This window comes from Ixodes scapularis, unplaced genomic scaffold (assembly GCF_016920785.2).
Source record: "Ixodes scapularis isolate PalLabHiFi unplaced genomic scaffold, ASM1692078v2 PGA_scaffold44__24_contigs__length_19508400, whole genome shotgun sequence".
NCBI lineage: Eukaryota > Metazoa > Arthropoda > Arachnida > Ixodida > Ixodidae > Ixodes > Ixodes scapularis.
The window spans coordinates 18,342,720-18,365,185 of NW_024609873.1; the positions used below are offsets into that span (position 1 = coordinate 18,342,720).

Sequence of the window (22,466 nt, forward strand, 5' to 3'; positions counted from 1 at the left end):
AGACCCCTCAAATAAATCCAAACATGGGCGACATGAGGGAAGCCGAATTGCCATCGACCAGAATCAATGGCAGCGCCCGAAGAGTGCGGGCTTTGTCCCGTCCCGCCACATGACGTGATTGCTTTTGCAGCCTATCTGTCTTCGAGATATGTTTCTTTCTGCGACATTTGTCTCTACGGTTCTTTCTAGGCGTTTCTCCTGGCATTCCGAAAGACTCAGTGCTTCGATAGCCGGCAATGCTGCGGTCTAGGCCATCTTTATATCAGTTAGAGAGCCAGAACTGAGATCGCGGAGCTCAGTTTGCGCTAACCATGGTTTCGTGCTAACCTTAATTTGGTCAGCAGTGTAACTGCGCAAAACTCCGGTTTAGAGTAACTGCAGTTAGCTTAACTGTAGTTATAGATGCCCGTCTAACAGGGTTATTAGACGCGTTTGCCCCGCCGGAAAGCGAACCTACTGCCGTCAACGCCGGGCGCGTCCATTTTCCGCGGGCTAAATAAGCTGGGGAGGGGGGGGGGGGAGGGGAGGGGGGAGGGGGGAGGGCTTGCTCCACAGAGCTCTTTTTGAGGCTCTTCTCCTTTTCGTGATCCTGCCAGATGAGGTAGCACCGATACTGCGGACTTTATTGGGGGCAAACGTGTTGGCACTCAGGTCAATAAACCCGTCATTCTACGGACCCCCAAAGGGGAAACCCTCGACAGATATGGGTAAGGGGTAAAATATATTGATTACCTGTGCCAATAAATAATCAAAAATCTTACCTACTTCAACTTTGGTCATACCTTTCAAACTGGGTAAACCAGTTTAAAATCGTCAACGTAGAGACTCGTACCGGAACCTTTGACAAAAGTGCCATCTGGTTGTCATTATGCTCACACGGTCACCTACGCCAGCTAATGGGAGTGAAGTGCTATTGGTTGGCATAAAATATTAAATAATAGTTTGATGAATGGTTCGACGAGTTCTTGTCACACCCAGAAGTGATATTGAAGGCGCCTATAACATTTATTTCAGTAAAAAATAATTATCAGCACGATTAAAAAAAAAAAAACTTTCGTTCATGCTGACAAGGTTTTTTAACATGACTCAAAAACTGCGAGACTGCAGGTACGACACACACACGATACACACTGAAATAAAACCTATTGGCACTAAAAATGCAATTTCTTGGTTTGACGCATATTAAGCCTCGGCTCCAAGAAACTTAAGCTCTCTGTTTTATTTCTTGGTCCAGGTAATGTTATGTTGCCCGAAACGTAAGAAAGAAATAAACATATAAGGACAGAAGACGGACACATATGTTTATGCTTTAAATATTTAATTATTTCTTAAGCTTTTACACTATACCAAAGCGCTCACCTCCAAAATCATGCTCTCAAACTTTCGCATTGCATCACCATTGCTAGCGTCACGTTTACACGGAGTTTGAGCTTTCTGCGATGCGTAGTTTAGTAATGCGGGTCAAAAAACCGGATTGACTTTATCTCACTGACCCCGTAGTCGGCTGTTGGGCTCTAATCTCAGGGGCTTCCTGTCTCGATAAACAAGGAATGCCTTTATCGGATCGCACTAATTGTACCGATAACGCACAAGCCAAGCAGTTTCTTACAGAACGGCTCCCCTTCTTAACTGAATTACGATGAATTCCATTGAAATAACGGAATTTGTCCATAATAGGGAGTTGTAGTAGACCGCTTTTCTCCTCCACTACGCTATCCCCGAAAAAAACGCCGCAGCTGCGCATGCGCGCCGCCAGCCTTGTCTGCATAGTTCAAGGTCTTGTGGCGGATTACGGAGCGCTATCCGGGCGCTTAGCGGGCTGCGGGAACGGTCTACTACAATTCCCTAATTACGCAGCTCTTCCGGCACGATGCCAGGATTTTTTATAAACTGTAAAAGAAACATAAAAAAAAGCAGCGCCGTAAGTGGCTACGTATAGAGATAAAATCGATTCCAATGCAGTAAAAACACTAGCTGGCATCTTAAGTTATAGAGTGTCCGCAGTCACCGCTATGCGGCGTCGTAGGCAGCGTTGTTCGTATTTCTTTTGACCATGATTTTAGAGAGCAGAGTGGGTCCTCGAGGGCTATTTATCTCTATATCTCGTTATTATTTTGAACTTCCACGGAAATAATGCCAGTGCTGTGATTTCGGTGTTGAAATATGTAAAACACAAATTATATTAAAAAAAAAGATTACCAGCGACGTTTATTTTTAAGGTTTTAGAAGGCCCAGTATGCAGCATTTCGCTTGTTGAAATCTGATCAGAAGAGAGTAACTGTCGTGCCGGGGAGCGAACAAAAACTTGTTTTCCTTGATTTACAGGGTACATTCAGCGGGGACATTCATGTCACGTGACCTGGCGTCACATGACATCATGGTATCAGGCAACTCCAGGACCTGAAAATGCGATGACACGGTGTCACGTGACCATCAGGTCAGGTCACGCGTCTTCAATTTCCCCGCTAGTGTAGCGGGCAAATTTATGTCACGTCACATGACGTGGCCATGCCCCTTGACCTGACCTCTTATGGCGTCATTTGACATCAACTTCCCCGCTAAATTAAGCGAAGAAATTGCCATCGCAGGTTCAGGTCGTGGTGTTGCCCACTATCATGACGTTACGCGACGTGGCAACGTAACGCGACAACAGGGTGTCAAGTCGGGGTGTCTCCTGACAACCTGACGTCGTGAAATTCCCCACTATATCTTGCGGAGGGTTCCGTTTTAAAGTCTTTTATGTTTTAAAGTAAAGCAAGCAAAGGAAGAGCATTGCCACTCTGTATGGAATGACGGGTTAAGGGAACATGCAATGAGCAGGGCAACCGGCGCCGCCATAGCTCAGTGGTAGAGCACTGGTCTCGTAAACCAGGGGTCGTGAGTTCAAACCTCACTGGCGGCAATCACAGAGCGTTTTTTTTTTTTTTTGTTTTTTTGTTCGGAACATATTTTTTTTTTTTTACATATTTGAATGGGGTAAGCCGCTTGAAAATTTAGTTGCATGAATTGGGAAATAATTTACGAACATATTTATTTCTCGATTGCGAACCCAGCGAAATCCCCGCCGCGTTTTGCAATAACGCCGAGAAGCTCCGAGATAAGGTCGTTTCGTGTGCTTTCGTTGCTTGGTTATTTCGTTGGTGGCACAGTTTTACGCGTTTGTTTATTAGGATCCACTTAATCAGGGGTCGGCAACCTACGGTCCGCGGGCAGCGAGGCAACACAGATTTTAAGTATACCGTACGGCAGGGCTTCGCTTTGCTAGTGGGAGTTCGTGCCGTCAGGATTGACCACACGCTCGCTAACTCGGCTTTCCGCAGCGTACAAACTACTAAAATCCCTAATATTATACGGTGTCAGGGAGTCGTTGATGCCATGGATTCGTTAACTTTCCCTTTGGTGCTTGGTGTGCCGAATGTCTGTCGTGCTTCTTGATCTAAAACCTGTGGGTGCGGCGTGCCACCGAAATTACCCGGCAACACTGTATAATCGGATGTATAAACTCAAGAGATTTGCCGGATAGAGTTCGCTGATCGGATGATTTCCAAAACAGGTAATCAGCTCAAGAATGCATTTCCAGCGAACGACCTCGTTATATTTTCCGCGGGCCTCCCTGAAGTTTTTAAATTTGTTTGGTGGGAACAGCGCTAGAAAGACGTAGGACCAGGACGAGGAAATACACAGAGAGGGCGCTGTTCTCACCAAACAAGTCTGCACCACCAGCTAGACCAACTACATGCCTTGTTTAAGTTTTCAAGGGGTAGCGGACATTTCATCGAACGCCGTTTCATCGAACGCCGTTTCATCGAATGAATGGACATTTCATCGAACGCCATTTCATCGAACGCCGTTTCATCGAATCGCTAAGGGCCGTTTGATCGAATTTCTCTGTATCGAGTTTTGAGGCATAACAGTGCTTTATAGATGTTTTACCTTACATTTGTTAAGACTAAGGTAGTCACTTGTGAAACTGTCTTTAGGGTGGAGCAAAATTACTAGAAATAAAAACCATTGGTATAGAAGAAATGGGTATGCGACTTACTGAAAAGTTTTACTCATGTACCTGTCAGAAAACATGACACTGGAGGTAAAGGACCGACACTTAAAACACTTTTGAATGTCTGTGTCGTCCTTTTTTACCGGCTGTCCGGGGGTTTCGGTAATGGGCCATTCAGACCAGCTCATTTGCACACTTACGCTTAGTTGAAGGTTTATTCACAAAGAGCATTTAACTGCCAGGGCAGCACGCTTATAATAAAACGATACTCTGCCAGGAGAGCACACGAAATAAAATATAACGATACTCTGATTATCAGCTTTATGCTCAGATTGAACGTTTCTGCTTTTTTTTTTTTTTTTAGTTTTCAAACTCTACAGAGTCAAAAGCTGCACAAACTGTCAGCCAACATGGTTTCTAGAACCACCTCCCCTTCACTGCCAACTTTATTACCGACCCTTTTGCCTATGAATCATCTTCAGGACGCTTTCTTAGGAAGGCCAACCCGCACCAGACAATAGTAAAGCCCTGAGTGTACTCTGTCACCCAAGAAGGCCCTTTCGGATCCTCACATAACCCAAGGTTACAGGTACACGCTGTCAAACAATAAAACACTACCCGCTTCCCAGAAAGCACATCGTGCTTTCTGGTTTTTTTTTTTTTTGTCTCATATTTAATTGTTTCATGTGACATGGGGAGGGGTCATTGTTTCATGGAGGCTTTCTTCTCGATGGAACTTATGGAACTTATCGATGGAACTTTCACGATGGAACTTATCTCGTCACTGTATACTGTGATTTAAAAAAAGGGAGAATTAGATGACGTTGTGTATAAAAATCAAAATAAATTGCAAAAATATTGCAGGCTGTGACAGCGTTCGATGAAAAGGCGTTCGATGAAACGGCTTGGATGAAACGGCGTTCGATGAAACGGCGTTCGATGAAACGGTGTTCGATGAAACGGCTTCGATGAAACGGAGTTCGATGAAACGGTGTTCGACGAAATGTCCGGACCCAGTTTTCAAGCCTAGAAAATCTCGCAGCGGCCTTGACAAAACAGTTGCATGTATGCAGGCTTGTACCGTAGGCATTACAAGTAATCAAATTACTTGTAATCGATTACATTTTGGAGTAATTTTGTAATCAATTGATTACTTTTATTAGGCAGTAATCACAAGAGTAATCTGATTACTTTTTGAAGTAATAAAATTACTTGTAACCGTTACAATTTGTCCACGGGACCCCCCCCCCCCCCCCCCCCCGGCACACGCCTTTTTTTTTTTCTGAAATGACATTTATTAAATTTGCTTCTTCTTTTTTTTCTTTTCGAACGCAAAAAAGAAAGATTTTTTCGGAGCTGTAAGAAACGAAGTCAATCTCTTTCTATGTACAGTTTCTGTGGAATGTCCGTTCTTTGTTTTGTTTTCGAGCTGGGACTGTGAGTGGGCAGCCCCATGGGGAAGCCACAGTGCGTGACAAAGGCCATTCAGGGCGAAGTTTGAGGAAGCAGAATGTAGCTTTGTGAGTCCTTCGTTCAAACTAGCCCCCTCACGCACACACACACAGAAATAAAAAAAAAAAATCCTGCTGAGGGTACCTATCGCACCCCGTAGGAGAACCAGAACTGAAGAATGCCTAAAGCGGATGCAAAGTATAACAAAGGCAGTTGAAATATTTCCCCATTTCCCCTACGTGGCCTTTGTAACAAGCAATGTTTCGAGTTGAGAAGTGGTCGGGGCGATCTCTTCCGCTAATGGATACTGCACATGATCCGTTTCAAATCCTGGAGCTGCTGCTCTTTTGTATAACATGCGAGCTCATCCACATATGAATAATAAAATGAGCGACGCAAACTTCTTTGAGCGACAACCCTTGCTCAAGCTTAACAAGATCTAGAACCCCCTCCGCTCCCCCCCCCCCCCTCCCCACACACACACACACACACTGCCGAACGCCCTGTGTCCGCATTGTGAAGGAGCAACGACCACGAAGAGGGAGCCAGTTTTTCTTCAACACTTGTGCAAATGTGAAATATAGGTTGCAAGTAGTTCATTGTTACGAGCGCTAAAGATGTAAATCTTAACACAATAAAGTAATCGTAAAAGTAACGATTACTTCTTTAAGTAATGTCCAATTACTTTTGCCGTCGAGTAATCAAGTAATCTAATCGAATACTTTTTAGCCAAGAGTAATAGTAATTGTAATCGATTACTTTTTTTTTAGAAACGTGTACAAGACTGCATGTACAGGGTGCGGCCGTAAAAAATTTGACATTTGGCACGCCTAGCAAAAATCGAATTTCAAACGTACATACCTGAAACTGGGCACACGAGCGTTGTTTATTCCAAAGCTTTTTGCCTATTTTTTTCAGACGTCAACTCGGGAGTAGCAAATCATTAGAATGATGACAAAAATGGCAGACGTGCATTTCCTATGGCCTATACACTCCGTGCGACGCGACTGGCGCGCCGCCGCGCGGCCGGTACCGAAGGTAGGCAGCGAGAACCCCAGAGAAAACAAAACCGAAACCACGCCGCGTACGTTGGTATGCATTGAAGTCGGAGCGGTGCGGTTGATGACAAAAATGGCAGACGTGCATTTCCTATGGCCTATACCCGCACGTTCGCCGTCTGCTATCTAATTCGCAACGCCGCTCCCAGGTGGCGCACTGAACGCAAAAACGCGGGAAATGCCCACGAAAGGCTGGTGCCGAGCGAGATAATCGTGATAAAAAGTGATTTTACCAAAATATGTGAATGATTATGCCCTTTTACTTGAAATTTAGAAACTGGCGGACGCCCTCGTTTAATAAAAATATGTTCGAAAGCACACGAACGTGTGTCTTCCTGACAAGTTGTGACAAGTTGGTAGCGCCCCCCTCCAGTCCGCCCGTCTGCGGCCGCCTGGCTCGGCGGGCAACATTGTTCACCTCACCAATAAACACCGTGAGCGCACGTGCTCCGGTCAGACGTCGTCCACCCTCACAACCAGGCTGCGTGTCGTCTCTCCTCGGCGGGTGCTTCGGCCCCTTCGTCCACGTTCGAGAAAGATCGTGACACTGGCGACGAGGAACCGTGGCACTGGAGGCCACCAACGTGCACGGTTCGGCCCACGCCGCCGAGAGAGTCGGAACACCGCCCTCCGCTCCTGTCGCCATGCCGCTGTACGGGAGGCTCGAGCCGTTCGACGGAGATGGGTCCGCCTGGCCAGTCTACGAAGAACAAGTCCACGTGTACTTCCGGGCGAACGACACGCCCGAGGGGAAACAACGGGACATCTTCCTGGCCAGCTGCGGGACCCGAGTCTTCAGCCTCCTGCTCGACCTCCTCAAGGCGGCCACGCCGCACGTTAAAACGCTGGGTGAGCTGCTCGCCACGCTGCGCTCGCACTTCAGCCCGGCGCCGTCCACGCTTATGGAGCGGTTCCGCTTCAATAACCGGAGCCGCCAGGACGGGGAGACCCTCGGGCAGTTCGTCGCTGCGCTACGAGGGTTAGCGAGCACCTGCGCCTTCGGCGACCAGTTGGACTCGCTACTCCGGGACCGGTTCGTCTGCGGCATCAACAACTCCGCCATGCAGACGAGACTCCTGGAGCTCCCCGACCCCTCGCTGGACGACGCAGTGAAGGCAGCGCTGGCAATGGAAGCAGCAGCGAAGGACGCCAGCGAGATAGCGCGTGCGGCCGGCTCACCGTCGACGGAAGCGGCGGTGCACAAGATGGCGGCAAGGAGCGGTGCCTGCAGCCGCTGCGGTGCTGCTCACTCCCCCTCACAGTGCCAGTTCGTCCACGCACAATGTTTCACGTGCGGGAGAACTGGGCACCTCGCACGTGTCTGCCGAGGGGGGAGGACGAGCGGCGGCCAGCAGCAGCAGCAGCAGCAGCAGCCTGGTTCAAGCCCGGGTTCCAGCCAAGCCCGCGGCCAGGGTGGTCGTCGCAAGAGAACGCGGCGGGGACGAGCGGCACCAGGTCCGGGTTCGCCTTCAGCCAGGGTCCACGTCGTGGCCGAGGACCCGCAGATTTTCGACGTGTGGCAGACGAGTAAGCCTCCATCGTCCGTGCCACCATACTTGGCGTCCGTCAAAATCTCCGGCCACCCCATCACCATGGAGCTGGACACGGGGGCCAGCGTGTCGGTCATGCACGGGAAGCTGTTCAAGCGGACCTTCCCCGGCGTGTCCATCGAGGCGTCTGACGTCATGCCGCGCAGCTACTCCGGGCAGCTGTCCCAGGTCCAGGGTCGGGCCCAAGTCAGCGTTCGCCTTGGCGACAGGGAGGCAATCCTTCCCCTTTACCTAACCAAGGGGTCGTCGCCGACGCTGCTGGGCCGGAACTGGATTCACTCGCTGGGTGTTCGGCTGCCGGAGTACCAAGAAGCTGCGCTGCACGTGGTGAAGGACGTCCCGAGCCTCCTGACCGACTTCCAGTCCCTGTTCCAGCCAGGGGTGGGCACCTTCGCCGGCACGACGGTCGGCATCCACGTACCCGAGGGAGCCCGGCCTCGCTTCTTCAAGCCGCGTCCGCTGCCGTTCGCCCTGAAGGACGGGGTCAACCAGGAGCTGCAACGGCTGCAGCGAGAGGGAATCCTGGTGCCCGTCAAGTCTTCCGAGTGGGCTGCACCGATTGTTCCAGTCCTCAAGCGAGACGGCCGCGTCAGGATCTGCGGGGACTTCAAGGTCACCATCAACCCCGTCGCTACCGTCGAGAAGTACCCGCTGCCTAGGGTAGAAGATCTCTGGTCAGCTCTGTCCGGGGGACAGAAGTTCTCCAAGATCGACCTTCGAGATGCCTACCAGCAGCTGGTGCTCCAGGATGCCGCCCGGAAGTATGTCACCATTTCGACTACCATGGGACTTTTCCAGTACACGCGCCTACCGTTCGGCGTGGCCTCAGCCCCAGCCATCTTCCAGAGAGAGATGGACAACCTCTTCAGGGGCATGAGGCACGTGGCGGTGTACTTGGACGACATCCTGGTTACCGGTAACGACGACGGGGACCACCTGCAGAACCTGCGCAAAGTCCTGACACGACTACAGGACGCCGGTCTCAAGCTGAGGCTGGACAAGTGCGTGTTCCTGACCCCCAGCGTGGAGTACCTGGGACACATCATCTCCCAGGCTGGCCTGGCCCCGGCACCTCGCAAGATTGAGGCCGTGCTCAAGGCGCCGAAGCCCAAGAGCAAGAAGGAGCTTCAGAGCTACCTCGGCCTCATCAACTTCTACAGGAGGTTCCTGCCCAACCTGTCGACGCATCTGGGGCCGCTGCATCGCCTGCTTCGTGACGGGCAGCAGTGGGCCTGGAAGAAGGAGCAGGACTTGGCCTTCCAGCGCAGCAAGGAGCTCGTTGTTAAGGCTCCAGTGCTGGCGCACTTCGATCCGGCCAAGCCTGTAGTCCTCACCGTGGATGCGTCGCCGTACGGGGTAGGAGCCGTCCTGTCGCACCGGGGTCAGGATGGTCAGGAACGCCCTGTGGCGTTTGCTTCTCGTCGACTACATGAGGCGGAGCAACGCTACAGCCAGCTCGACAAGGAAGGCTTGGCCCTCCTCTTCGGGGTCCAGCGCTTCCATCAGTACCTGTGGGGCCGGCAGTTCGAGGCAGTCACGGACCACAAGCCGCTGCTGGGGCTGCTGGGACCTGACAAGGCGGTCCCAGTGCAAGCATCGTCTCGTGTGGTACGCTGGGCCTTGACGCTGGCAGCCTACAGGTACAAGCTGGTCTACCGCCCTGGGAAGGACTTGGGACCTGCTGACGCCCTGAGCCGCCTGCCCCTGCCGGAGGTGCCTGCTGCCGTTCCAGAGCCAGCTGACGTTTTCCTGCTGGAGCGGGCCTACCCGGGGGTGCTGACCAGGACTGCGGTGGCGCAGGCGACCAGCCGGGACCCGGTCCTGTCTCAGGTGGTCAAGGCGGTTGCCCGAGGAGAGGAGCTGCGTCACCAGGCGTACAGCCACAAGACCGCCGAGCTGAGCTTGGAGCAAGGCTTCCTCCTGTGGGGTTCCAGGGTGGTGATTCCACAAAGTCTGCGGGCCAAGGTGCTGCAGCTGATGCACGCAGGGCATCCTGGCATTGAAAAGACCAAAATGGTGGCACGGTCGCACGTTTGGTGGCCTGGCTTGGACCAGGACATCGTGCACCAGGTGCAAGGTTGCCAGGGAAAACCAGCGAGCCTCGCGCCACGTGGAGATCACCCCCTGGCCGTTCCCATAGAGGCCGTGGTCCCGCTTGCACGTGGACTATGCGGGACCCTTCAAGGGCCACTACTTCCTGGTGGTAGTGGATGCCTTCTCGAAGTGGGTGGAGGCACTGCCAGTCACCAGTCCCTCGGCAAGCGCGACCATTGCGGCGCTGCGACAGGTCTTCGCGGCGCAGGGATTGCCGGACATTATTGTGTCCGACAATGGTCCCGCTTTCGCTAGCGCCGAGTACCTGGACTGGCTGCAGAGAAATGGGATCCGCCGGATGCTGGTTCCGCCGTACCATCCTGCTTCCAATGGTGCAGCCGAGCGAGTGGTCCAGACCATCAAGGACAAGCTCAAAAAGAGCCAGCCCGGGGATTTCCGAACGCAGGTGGCCCGGGTACTGTTTCAGTACCGGACCACACCCCATGAGGTCACTGGCCGTGCCCCCTGCGAGCTTCTGCTGGGCCAGATGGTCAAGACCCCCCTGGACGTCTTGCATCCAGACCTCCGGTCCACGGCGCTCCTGAAGCAGCTGAAGCAGAAGCTGGCTGCTGACCGAGGGTGCCGTCCCGGGCCTTTGCCGGAGCCGGGAGCGTCGGTGTACGCCAGGAACTTCCGTCCTGGCCCACCCTGGTCTGCCGGGCGTGTGGTTTCGCCAGCGAGTGCCTCGTCGCTGCTCGTCCGCATGCCCGACGGGACCACCTGGCACCGGCACGCCGACCATGTCAGGCCTCGCCTCGGGACCTGGCTTCCACCCTCGGCCGTCGCTTCAGAGGACCAGCCCGCAGGGGGCCCAACAGCACCAGTAGCGGCCAGCGGAGCGCCACCCACACCGGAGGCGACAAGCATCGCCACTCCCGTGGCACCAGTGCCACTCCCAAATCCGGTCCCTGCAGCTCCACCGGGTGGAGCGCGACCGGTTCAGGCAGCGCCCGGCGTTGCCACACCTGGCCCGTCGACTCCAGGGCCCAGGCGGAGTGCACGACAGCGGAGGCCACCTGACCGCTACTCGCCGGGGTGACCTTCATCGTCGACAGGCCGGGACTTTGCATGAGCAGACGCCGAGTTGGTGTCGGCCGTGTGTTTTTTTTTCATGTATTTTGTTTTAGAACAAACAAACTGGGGGGGAGGAGTGTGACAAGTTGGTAGCGCCCCCCTCCAGTCCGCCCGTCTGCGGCCGCCTGGCTCGGCGGGCAACATTGTTCACCTCACCAATAAACACCGTGAGCACACGTGCTCCGGTCAGACATCGTCCACCCTCACAACCAGGCTGCGTGTCGTCTCTCCTCGGCGGGTGCTTCGGCCCCTTCGTCCACGTTCGAGAAAGATCGTGACAGCTGCTCTTTTGTATAACATGCGAGCTCATCCACATATGAATAATAAAATGAGCGACGCAAACTTCTTTGAGCGACAACCCTTGCTCAAGCTTAACAAGATCTAGAACCCCCTCCGCTCCCCCCCCCCCCCCCTCCCCACACACACACACACACACTGGCGAACGCCCTGTGTCCGCATTGTGAAGGAGCAACGACCACGAAGAGGGAGCCAGTTTTTCTTCAACACTTGTGCAAATGTGAAATATAGGTTGGAAGTAGTTCATTGTTATGAGCGCTAAAGATGTAAATCTTAACACAATAAAGTAATCGTAAAAGTAACGATTACTTCTTTAAGTAATGTCCAATTACTTTTGCCGTCGAGTAATCAAGTAATCCAATCGAATACTTTTTAGCCAAGAGTAATAGTAATTGTAATCGATTACTTTTTTTTAGTAACGTGTACAAGACTGCATGTACAGGGTGCGGCCGTAAAAAATTTGACATTTGGGCACGCCTAGCAAAAATCGAATTTCAAACGTACATACCTGAAACTGGGCACACGAGCGTTGTTTATTCCAAAGCTTTTTGCCTATTTTTTTCAGACGTCAACTCGGGAGTAGCAAATCATTAGAATGATGACAAAAATGGCAGACGTGCATTTCCTATGGCCTATACCCGCACGTTCGCCGTCTGCTATCTAATTCGCAACGCCGCTCCCAGGTGGCGCACTGAACGCAAAAACGCGGGAAATGCCCACGAAAGGCTGGTGCCGAGCGAGATAATCGTGATAAAAAGTGATTTTACCAAAATATGTGAATGATTATGCCCTTTTACTTGAAATTTAGAAACTGGCGGACGCCCTCGTTTAATAAAAATATGTTCGAAAGCACACGAACGTGTGTCTTCCTTCGTCGTCTGCTTATCTGTTAACGGGTCCGTTCTCGGTGAAAGCTCAGCTTAGGAATCAAGAATGCCGCTGCTGAGGCATCTTCATTGTTCTCATTTATTGTTTTTGTTGCACTATCTTCTGCAGTTACTATCAAAATATTTTCCGCGCCGTCCTGCGATGCCGCAATACTCGGCAAGTGAGTGTGCCCAGGCAGTCAAGTGGTACGTGGAGCGGAACTCGGTGACCACAGCACAGCCAAAATTTCGCACTGCATTTCATAAACGCCCGCCTTCACGCCCAACTATTTTGACTTGGGCGAATCGTTTTATGAGTGGAGAAGACTTTAAAAAGAAGAATCCAGTCAGTGAACGTGAGAGCCTGCTGAAAAATGAGGAGCTCAGTGAAGCGGTGCTTGCTGTCTTTGAGAGCGACCCGCAATTGTCAACAAGACGAGCAGCCAGGTTGTTTGGAATCTCGGAAAAAAGCGTACGACGGATTCTGCGGAAAAATTATTTGCGCCCGTACAAGATGCAAGTTCTCTAAGCCCTGCACGACGGCGACAACGTCCGACGTTTAGAATTTTGCAAGGCGGAGTTGTTGCGAAGTAAGAGCCAACCCGGGGCACCTGCAATTTCTTTTATTTAGTGACGAAGCAAACTTTCACCTAGATGGACGTGTGAACCGCCAGAACAGCAGGATATGGGCTCGCGATAACCCTCATGCCGTGGACGAACGACATCTCCATTCACCGAAGGTGACAGTGTGGAGTGGGATTTGGCGTGAAGGCATAGTGGGCTTCTTTTTTTTCGATGGCACCATTAACGCAGATGCCTACTTGGACATGCTGAAAACGGAAATGCTCCCTGAGCTTGAAAGGTACCACATGACAAAAGAGAACTGTATATTCATGCAGGGTGGGGCGGCTTCCCATTACGCAAAGAGTGTGAGGGCATGGCTCAATAATACGTTCCCTCGGCGGTGCATGGGTCGGCGATCAGATTATATGGATTGGACTCCACGATCCCCGACTTACATATGTGCGACTTTTCGTATGGGGATTTATAAAAGGACTTGTCTACAAGAAGAGGATCCCCAGCATCGAAGAGCTGAGAGAAAAAATTGAGGGCGCGTTCCTCGAGATGGACGATGGGAAGCGCGAAAGGGCTTTCCTGGCGTACGAAGCTCGACTTCGGCTTTGCGTGTCTGTAAACGGCAGGCACATCGAATCGACCGAACCCTAGTCGTTTAAAGGGCCGCTGCAGCATCAACATTATTTCAAATCGCCGTGAGAGAAGAGGCGAATCAGAAGATGTAATTTTCAAGAATAAACAATTGAATGAACGCACAACTTCCACTTCCTGACGGTATTTAAACTATTATTTTCCCTCTTACTTTCTCTCGTGCTGCTTGCCGAACGCGAAGAGCAAAGTAGAGGTTGCTGATAAAGGTACCAATGGGAAACCAGCAAAAAGACGACTATCTCTCTCAAATACCAGCCATTTTATCCCCGGTCATCCGAAATAACTGCAGCGCCGTAAATATTGCTCCAATTAATATGATTTCGTTTGTTTCTTTTTTTTTTTTACAAAAATGTCTTCCGACATGTGTGTTAATTATACCAAACCTGTATGAAAAAAAAGACAAAAAAACTTTGTGTCACAGCGGCCCTGTAAAAATCATAATGAAATGATAACTCAAAACGAACTTGTCTGCAACGGTAGCAGCACCACTTGCTATTCCAGGCTGTAAATAAATGATCACGTCGCATCATGATGTCTTCTTGCTTGCATGACGATCTGTCAAAACTTGACTTGAAACAGGTAATTTCAACAATCGTCCATATATTTCGTTTAAATCACTTTTTATCGCGATTGTGTCGCCCGACACCAGCCTTTCGTGTGGCGTTTCCCGCGTTTTTGCGTTCAGTGCCCCACCTAGGAGCGGCGTCGCGAACCAGATAGCAGACGGCGAACGGGCGGGTATAGGCCATAGGAAATGCACGTCTGCCATTTTTGTCATCTTTCTAATAATTTGCTGCTTTCGAGTTGACGTCTGAAAAAAATAGACAAGAAACTTTGGTATAAACGACGTTCGTGTGCTCAATTTCAGGTATGTACGTTTGAAATTCGATTTTTGCTAGGCGTGCCAAAAGTGAAAGTTTTTACGGCCGCACCCGTATGTATCTCCGAATATACTTTTTGAAGATGACGACCATTAAGTCAAACGTAGGTCTTGGGGAATGGTGGCACTTCACCGGGAGCGATGGATAACCCTCTAATGTGTTTAATGGAGTGTCTGATATCCCTGGCTGGATTTACGGGCTCGGTCATGCTGCAGCTCGATTCAACGGAATGCTCGGCCAGCGGAACCATGATGGGGCAGCTCGACTCAACAGAGCGCTTGGCCAGCGCAACGCCGACAGCGCAGATCAATCTTACGGATTACCAACACGCCTCGTCACGATTGTGGTCACGGTCTCACGGAAGCAGCGATGCCCCTTCACGTATCGACAGAGAACCTGGCAACATGTTCAAGCCACTGGTGCTCAGCGACATCGTAAATACCGGAGCAACATCGCCAACACGTTCCGCCCCCGCCTACGAAACTACAAAAGGGCCGCCTTGGCTGCTCAGCGTCAGAAGGCATGGCGGCACTTCACCGGGAGCGATGGATAACCTTCTAATATTTTTAATGCAGGTGAGTAAAAATCGCTCCTTGCAATGTAAGTGTACAAGCAACATTTGCCTTTTTTTCGCTGCCATGCCCTCGGACGTGTGTGTTGTTGTTGCAGGAGTGTATTGATGTCACTTTTGACCTATTCTTACGCGGGGACATTGAATCGAATCCGGGAGCTGATGAGGGGGACACTGATACCCTACTTACGATGGAGGAAATGGTGAAAGCTATTCTGGTTACACAAAACGTGATTATAAATGATCTCGGGGTAATAAAAACTAGCCTGCAACAGTTTGAAAGCAAATTCGACAGCTTAGCTAAAAGGGTTGAACAGATTGAAGTAACGAAGAAAGGGTAAAAGCACAGGCGAGCTGGTGAAGAACTTCCATCGTAAACCGGAGACACGGAAAAATAAAAAAACGGACAAAACAACAACAAGTCTCAACTTGTTGTTGTTTTGTCCGTTTTTTTTTATTTTTCCGTGTCTCCGGTTTGAGATTGAAGTAATAATCCAAGACACAAACGAGGTTAAAGGGGCACTGACACCCCAAAGGTCGTATTTATTTTTATTGTCTAAAACGATGCAAGTTGCAGTCATAGACACGCAAAAAAAACCGCATCGCGAAAAAAATTTTCCCGCGCGCGCGCGCGCCTTTTTATTTTTGGCGTTTGATTTTCCCGCCTCTCGCCTCCTCGCTTCTTTTGATCGGTGACGTCAAAAATCAGGAAATTTAGAAGCTTTGTAGGCGACATCTCTAGAACATTTAATTACGGCAATCCTAAAACATGTTTTTTAACGCAATTGCGAACGCACTACGGCCCTTCCTTTTGAAATACCAAAAATCGGGAGTTCGTAGTGGTGTCGTCTCCTGGATTTGTATCCTCCAACGGAAAACAGGCGACACCGCTCAAAACCGGTCCGCGCCGCCGCTCACTCCTTTCCTCCTCGCTTTGGGTCGCCATGGCAACAGCAGGGAGTGGTGAAAGGAAGTCGACTCTCAGGTCTCCTCAATTTTTGACGTCAAGGCACCGGCGCCGATCGCGCGGGAACTTCGAATTCGGCATTTGGAAATTGTTTTTTTACTTCACGAATACTGAATTCCCAAATCTCAAATTTTGTGGGTAATGTCCCGGCATCGTTTTCAATCGTTTCGGATAATAAAAAAAAATATGATTTTGATGTGTCAGTGCCCCTTTAAAGATCAAGTCGTAGGTCTTCAACAAAGCGTCCCGTCAATGCAAGAAGACCTTTTTGAGTGTCAGAGGAAGCTTCGTAGTCTAGAAGATTATAGCCGACGCAATAACCTTATGGTTTTCGGGATTCCGGAAGACAATGAAACGCCAGATACGTTAAAATCAAAGGTACTGATGGTGTTTTTGAAGAAACGCTTGGAATTCGTGTTAACACTGTCGAACGCTTGCATCGCGTTGGGCGAAAAACGAACAGGAACCGACCTGTCGTCGTTAAATTCTTGGATTCCGCAGAAAAAGATAATCTTCTAAAGAAACGCCGACTACTGAAAGGGAGTAAGATAACACTGGAACACGGCTATTCCTGGATGACACTTGAAAGGCGCAAGAAGTTGTGGGAATGCAGCAAGCGGCATCGTGATAACGGAGAAAACGTTTTTCAATTCATGACAGGATAAAGATTGGCGACAATATTTTTTTGTGGGATAATATCAATGGGCAGATGTGTAAAGCAAACAAACAGCAAACTCACCCTAACAATAAGTGACGCCACAAATCAGTTGGTAAACACCCGCTGAAATTATTTAAGATATTGAGCTTCAATGCTAGAAGTATATTAAATAAAGTAGACGTACTAGAAATGATCTTGTTGTTTCATGATTCTCACATCGTTGTTATTACGGAGACATGGCTGCACGATGGTATTGTAGACAATGAAATTGTCCCACCTCCATTCAAAATGGTTCGGAAAGACAGAGGATCAAGAGGCGGGGGGGGGGGGGGGGGGGGGGGGGGCGGAGGGGGGGTGGCTAACATTTTTGAAGACACGGTGGATTTGGTTCCAATAAATTGCCTTATCAACGGTGAGGTATTATGGTGCAAAGTAACAATCGACGGAAATACATTTATTATAGGTGCCGTTTATAGGCCCCCGAACACCGCGCCAAAGTGGCTCTACAATTTACAGACAAAGGTAAAATTATTTTGAGAGGGGACTTCAACCTGCCCGGTATTAACTGGACAACTAGCCAAGTGGGTAAAAATGAGGTATTGTCCTCAGAACTGCTTCTTGATATTGATTTTTGTTTCAACCTGAGACAGTTAGTGATCAGTCCGACCCGAGAAACAAATACTGGTCAAGCAACGTTAGACTTATTTTTTGTTAGCAATATGGTTGAAGTGGACGAGATTGATATTACAGATGGAGTGTCAGATCATAAGATGTTGGTATTTTCATCGCAACTCTCGAAAAAAACATCCCAAAACACCCGTCCCGAATATTTAGTTCACGATTTCCAAAACACGGATGATGTGTCTGTTCTTGAGTACTTAGAAGAGTATTTTGATCATTTCAGTCATCTATCAACGAGCTGTGGAGAAAGTTTAAAAACCTTGTATCCCACTGTATATGTCGTTTTGTTACATCAAGGAAAGTGAGAGCAAAAACGAGGCATCTTTGGATAACGAGGGAAATTCTGCAATTAACACGAAAGATAAAACGCCGAAGAAAAAACAAAGTTGGAAACACCACTGAGATAGCGACTTTAGGACGACAGTTAAAGGATCTTGTGACGCAAGCAAAGGAAAGCTACTGAGTGAATGTGCTCTCACGGTTCTTGAGGGAATCCCCACAGAACATTTGGCGTTTCTTTTCGACTCCGAAGGAAGAAATTGTGCAAGTCTTAATCAATAATGAAGTTGTCTCTTGTCGTTCTGCGATTGTGGAAGAATTCAACAAATACTTCGAGTCTGTCTTTACGGTGTCACGTGACCCACCGGTAGACCCTGTCGTCGCACCCAACGACTCACAAATGCCAGAGTTGGTTTTGTCTGAAAGTGGTATATTTAATTTACTCTTGAATATAAACGATAAAAAAGCATCCGGACCAGACAATATCCCCAACGCATTTCTGAGAAGATATGCAGAGTGGGTTTCGCGGTATTTATATTTAATTTTCCAAGCGTCCCTTCTTCAGAGCAAGTTACCAGGAGACTGGCTTTGCGGGAAAATTGTGCCCATTTACAAGTCTGGAAACAAGATTGACATTCAAAATTATCATTAACAACGACATGCTGCAAACTTTTAGAACACGTAATTTCTAAACATATAAAGAAGTACTTAGAGGAAAATAACTTACTGTATAAACACCAGCACGGGTTTCGTCAGGGGCTTTCGACAGTCACGCAACTAATAGAGTGCACACATCAGTTTGCATCCGCAATAAACGAACAAAGTCAGGTTGACGTAATATTTATGAATTACTCTAAAGCATTTGACCGGGTACCCCATGACAAATTAGTACAAAAATTAAAATTATTGGGATTGAATCAGGTTTTGATATCTTGGATACGTTCTTATTTAGAAGGAAGAATGCAGTACGTAAGCTGTGATAAAGTTTGCTCTCCTCCGTTAGCAGTTTACTCAGGAGTACCCCAGGGATCAGTGTTAGGACTTTTATTTTTAATTTATATGAATGATATAGCTACAAATTTTCCTCCCCCGATTCAAGTTAAACTGTTTGCAGACGACTGTCTGGTCTTCTCAGAAGTGGCTAGAGTTCAGGACCAGGAAATTCTCAAGCAGTCCATGGAAGACATCTTCTTGTGGAGTAAGAAATGGGGTATGGTAATTAATTTTGATAAAACTGTCTCTTGCTGTATTACAAATAAAAAAAAAGGTCTTAGACTTCCGCTATTCTATAGGCGACATTGAACTAAATAGAGTAGAAGAATTTAGGTATTTAGGGAATTATTTTAGCTAATACCCTGCGTTGGAATAGTCACGTGGATTACATATGCGCCAAAGCTTATCAGAAGTTAGGCTTTCTTAGAAGGCATCTTAGACAAGCAAATAGAGATGTTCGATTAGCTGCGTATAAATGTTATGTACGTCCAATTTTGGAATACGCGGGGTGCGTATGGAACCCATTCAGGAAGCAGCAGGTTGCGCAAATTGAACGGATACAGGATCTGGCACTTCGGTTTGTTTTTTCTGACTATAGGCGCACCGAGTCAGTTACGGCGATGAGAAATGAAGTGCGGCTTGATTGTTTAGAGAAAAGAAGGAAAGTGTGGAGATTAAAGGAATTATACGCGGTGGCTAATGGCTTGACAAATATTAATCCTGAAGTGCACATTTTACCTTCAACATCACGCTCCAAAAGAACGAGCAATACTAAAGCAATTGCATCCTACCAATACAGAAATGATGTCTTTAAATACTCTTTCATTTGTCGGCCTATTATTGAGTGGAACGCCCTGCCAGAGCAAATGTCAATTGTTGTAGTCCTGAATTATTTGAGCACACCTGAATGAATTGTTTGGCTAAGTTTTGCATGTGGAAATGTATAATTTGAGCATGCGTGGGTAGCTGCAACCTACCTGCGCTCGCTTCACACGATGAGTGCATGATTGAGTTACTTATTTTCTGTGTGTTGTTGTTCTCACCCTCCTGAGTAGACCAACAGGTCCACCGTATTTCAAATAAATAAATAAATAAATGACAGATAGGCACCTCCAAAATGTTTTACGACTCTTAATCTTGGAAATCTATATTGAACACCCACACCCTTAATTTGGGGGGCGGGGGGGGGGGGGGGGGAGAGAAATTTTACGTTATGTGTGCCTCAATCAAGGGAAGGACTTTGCATACGCCCTTGAGTATATGGCAGTTCTTTTTAATAAAATTAAAAGCCCCCCCCCCCCCCCCCCCCAGTCCCTTCCGTTACCGTTTCTCCGCCCGGCCCGCTCCAGCTCCGCTTTGCGGGGATTTGGCATGCAGCCGTAAAATGTTGCCGACCCCTAAACTAAAATCGCGGTTCATCGGTGTCAGCATGAGGGTTGAACCAGGCCTTGAAAACATCGCTGGTCTCCAATTGCCCTCATCCGCAAGGTGGCATCACGCAGAACATGTTCCTCTGCGTAACTTGTGGTGAGACTCATTGACTGGAGTAGATTTATCAAATAGGAATTACCACACAAGTCACAAATACCATACATAAATGGTCAAAAACTGTTTTCGCCTTTTTTTTTCGTTTTTAAAGAAGAATATAGTTTATAACATCAACCAATTCGAATGTCGTAACACTTTATCAAATTTGATGACAAAATTTCGGAAACAGCATGAAAGTTTCGTTGAGCATCAGTTTGAATTCGCGTAAGCACGCATCCATAAGAATTCCTAGATCAACAAGAAAAAATATAATAACCGTAATAAACCGTAAGTCGGAAGACACGCCTACCCGATCAACCTTATTTGACGACTTCGCCGGAATTCCTTGGTGAAGTGTACTCAGGTCGTATTGCACTCTTATGTTCTTGAGACCTTTTGACATAACAGCTACACTCACGCTTTAACTTGTTAACGCAAAAAGACGTTCCCTGTAGACTCGCCATCTTGCGAAGTTCCAAAGGACAAAATTTACTTTGTTGTTTTGCAAGTTGTCACACTTCGAAGAGGTTTGGAGATTTTTAATATATTTCACCTCGCGAACTTTAGTACTCCAAATATAACCCAGACGACTAGTTTGAGTCTAAAGCGCTTTACGAGCTGGAAACAAAAAGTGATAGTTTTTATGGTTTCACCGTGGTACTCTTGCGCACTGACTAAAAGAACGTGTTTACCGTCCGAAGGGCGCTTTACTTTTAAGTGTAACATTGATTGTGCGCTGAAACGCAATAAAAACTACATATTTTCGTCCGTCTTTTTTCCTGACCAGCCCGACGCCCCCATGCGAGCAGAAACTGAAAGAGAGGAGGAGACCCGCCCGCTCGGGAACGTCAGAACGCCGAACTCTGATTGGTATGATTAGTGGGTAGACGTAAAGCCAGCTGCCTTTGTATCTATTCACTCCAGATACAGCTAGCCTTGCGTCTACCCACTAATCATTTTAATTTCTAACCACCGCTCGGCGTTCTGACGTCCCTGCGTACTCTCTTCTCACATTCTTCCTCAGTTTATGCCCACTTAGTTTGCTGGAGTCGCCAATAAGACCTTCCTCTTTCCCTGTGGGTTATATTTAGTTTACTTCGCATATATGGATTAAAAAAATACTCGCTTTAGCGGGTTTTAAACCCATGTGTTTCCGGTTGTCCCGTTACTTCTCCGTGGAAACGAACTTTCCACAGTCTTATCCAAATACCTGGTCAATATTCGAAAGCAACGTTTACGGAACTGTGTTTCATTATTCACCCCCCCCCCCCCCCCCCGTTCAGATCAATTACTCCCACTCTCTCTCTCTCGATTACTCTCCCTTTCTCTATAGCAGTGCCACCTGATTAAAGACCAACAAAGCCATAATCATAGCGCGTGAAACCGTTTAGACCGAAAAGAAAACTGCTGAGCCCAACGTTGCAAAGACAATTCGGTCATTGGGGTGAACGTATCGCGCATAGACACGCTGCAAGCGACCATATTTAAATTCTCCCCGGCTCCTATCAAAGATGCCCACTTCCCCAATAGCTCCCATCCGCGCGCGCACAGCGTTGGCGGAACCAATAAAGATCCGAGGTTGATTTCTAGTGGCAGTTCGGTGCTAGTTACGTACCGGTTAAGAGGCGCCATTTCTGCCGGAATGAAGCCGATTACCATAACCGTACTTGGTGGTACTGCGCTTCCCGTTAATTACGGTAGCGAGCAAGTTCTGGCACTATAAATGCTCATTTTTACGAAACCTTAGGCCTGCCGAATAATGGTATCACGTTCACGAACTCTCCGGGATCGTCACCATATCTGCCTCGCGTTTGTTCGTGTCGTCCGTATACTCTGTTCACCCCCATGCGAAGCGCAAGTTCCTCTGCTTCTAGCGCAGGGGTTGCGATGATGTCAGAACGCGGAGCTCTTATTGGCTGATTGAAATAAAAATGCCAGATACATCAAGGTATCTAGCTTTGAGGTCTGCCCACTATCCTTTCAATCAGAGCCAATCAGAGGTCGGCGTCGTTTTGACGTCGTCGCAACTCCTGCGCGAGAAGGAGACGACTTGGTCTCCGCACAAGCTGACAGCGCGGTGGGGCCTACGCGGTCGCCAGAACAACGCAACTGCCACCCCTTGTCACGTGATCCCGCTCTCGGTGCCTGGTGACAGACGGGAGCGTGATCACGTGGCAAAAGATGAAAACACGACTGGTGCAGCGAGTATCTAGCTTCTACCGCACTGTCGGCTTCGGCTAGATTGACACTGCTTGGATATCCTACGAAAAAAAGAAAAAAGCAGGTTGTTTGTT

The 22,466-nt window shown here is 48.7% G+C and overlaps 1 protein-coding gene and 1 non-coding gene across 2 annotated transcripts in view; one reads left to right on the forward strand and one right to left on the reverse strand.

The window, feature by feature from the left end:
* LOC8038026 (adenylate cyclase type 5) overlaps positions 1–22,466 on the reverse strand; it is a 330,452-nt gene that overhangs the window by 249,031 nt on the left and 58,955 nt on the right. The gene's annotated exons all lie outside the window — the stretch shown is intronic.
* Trnat-cgu lies at positions 2,831–2,902 on the forward strand. The gene has a single exon. It is a non-coding gene; the product is annotated as a tRNA-Thr (tRNA).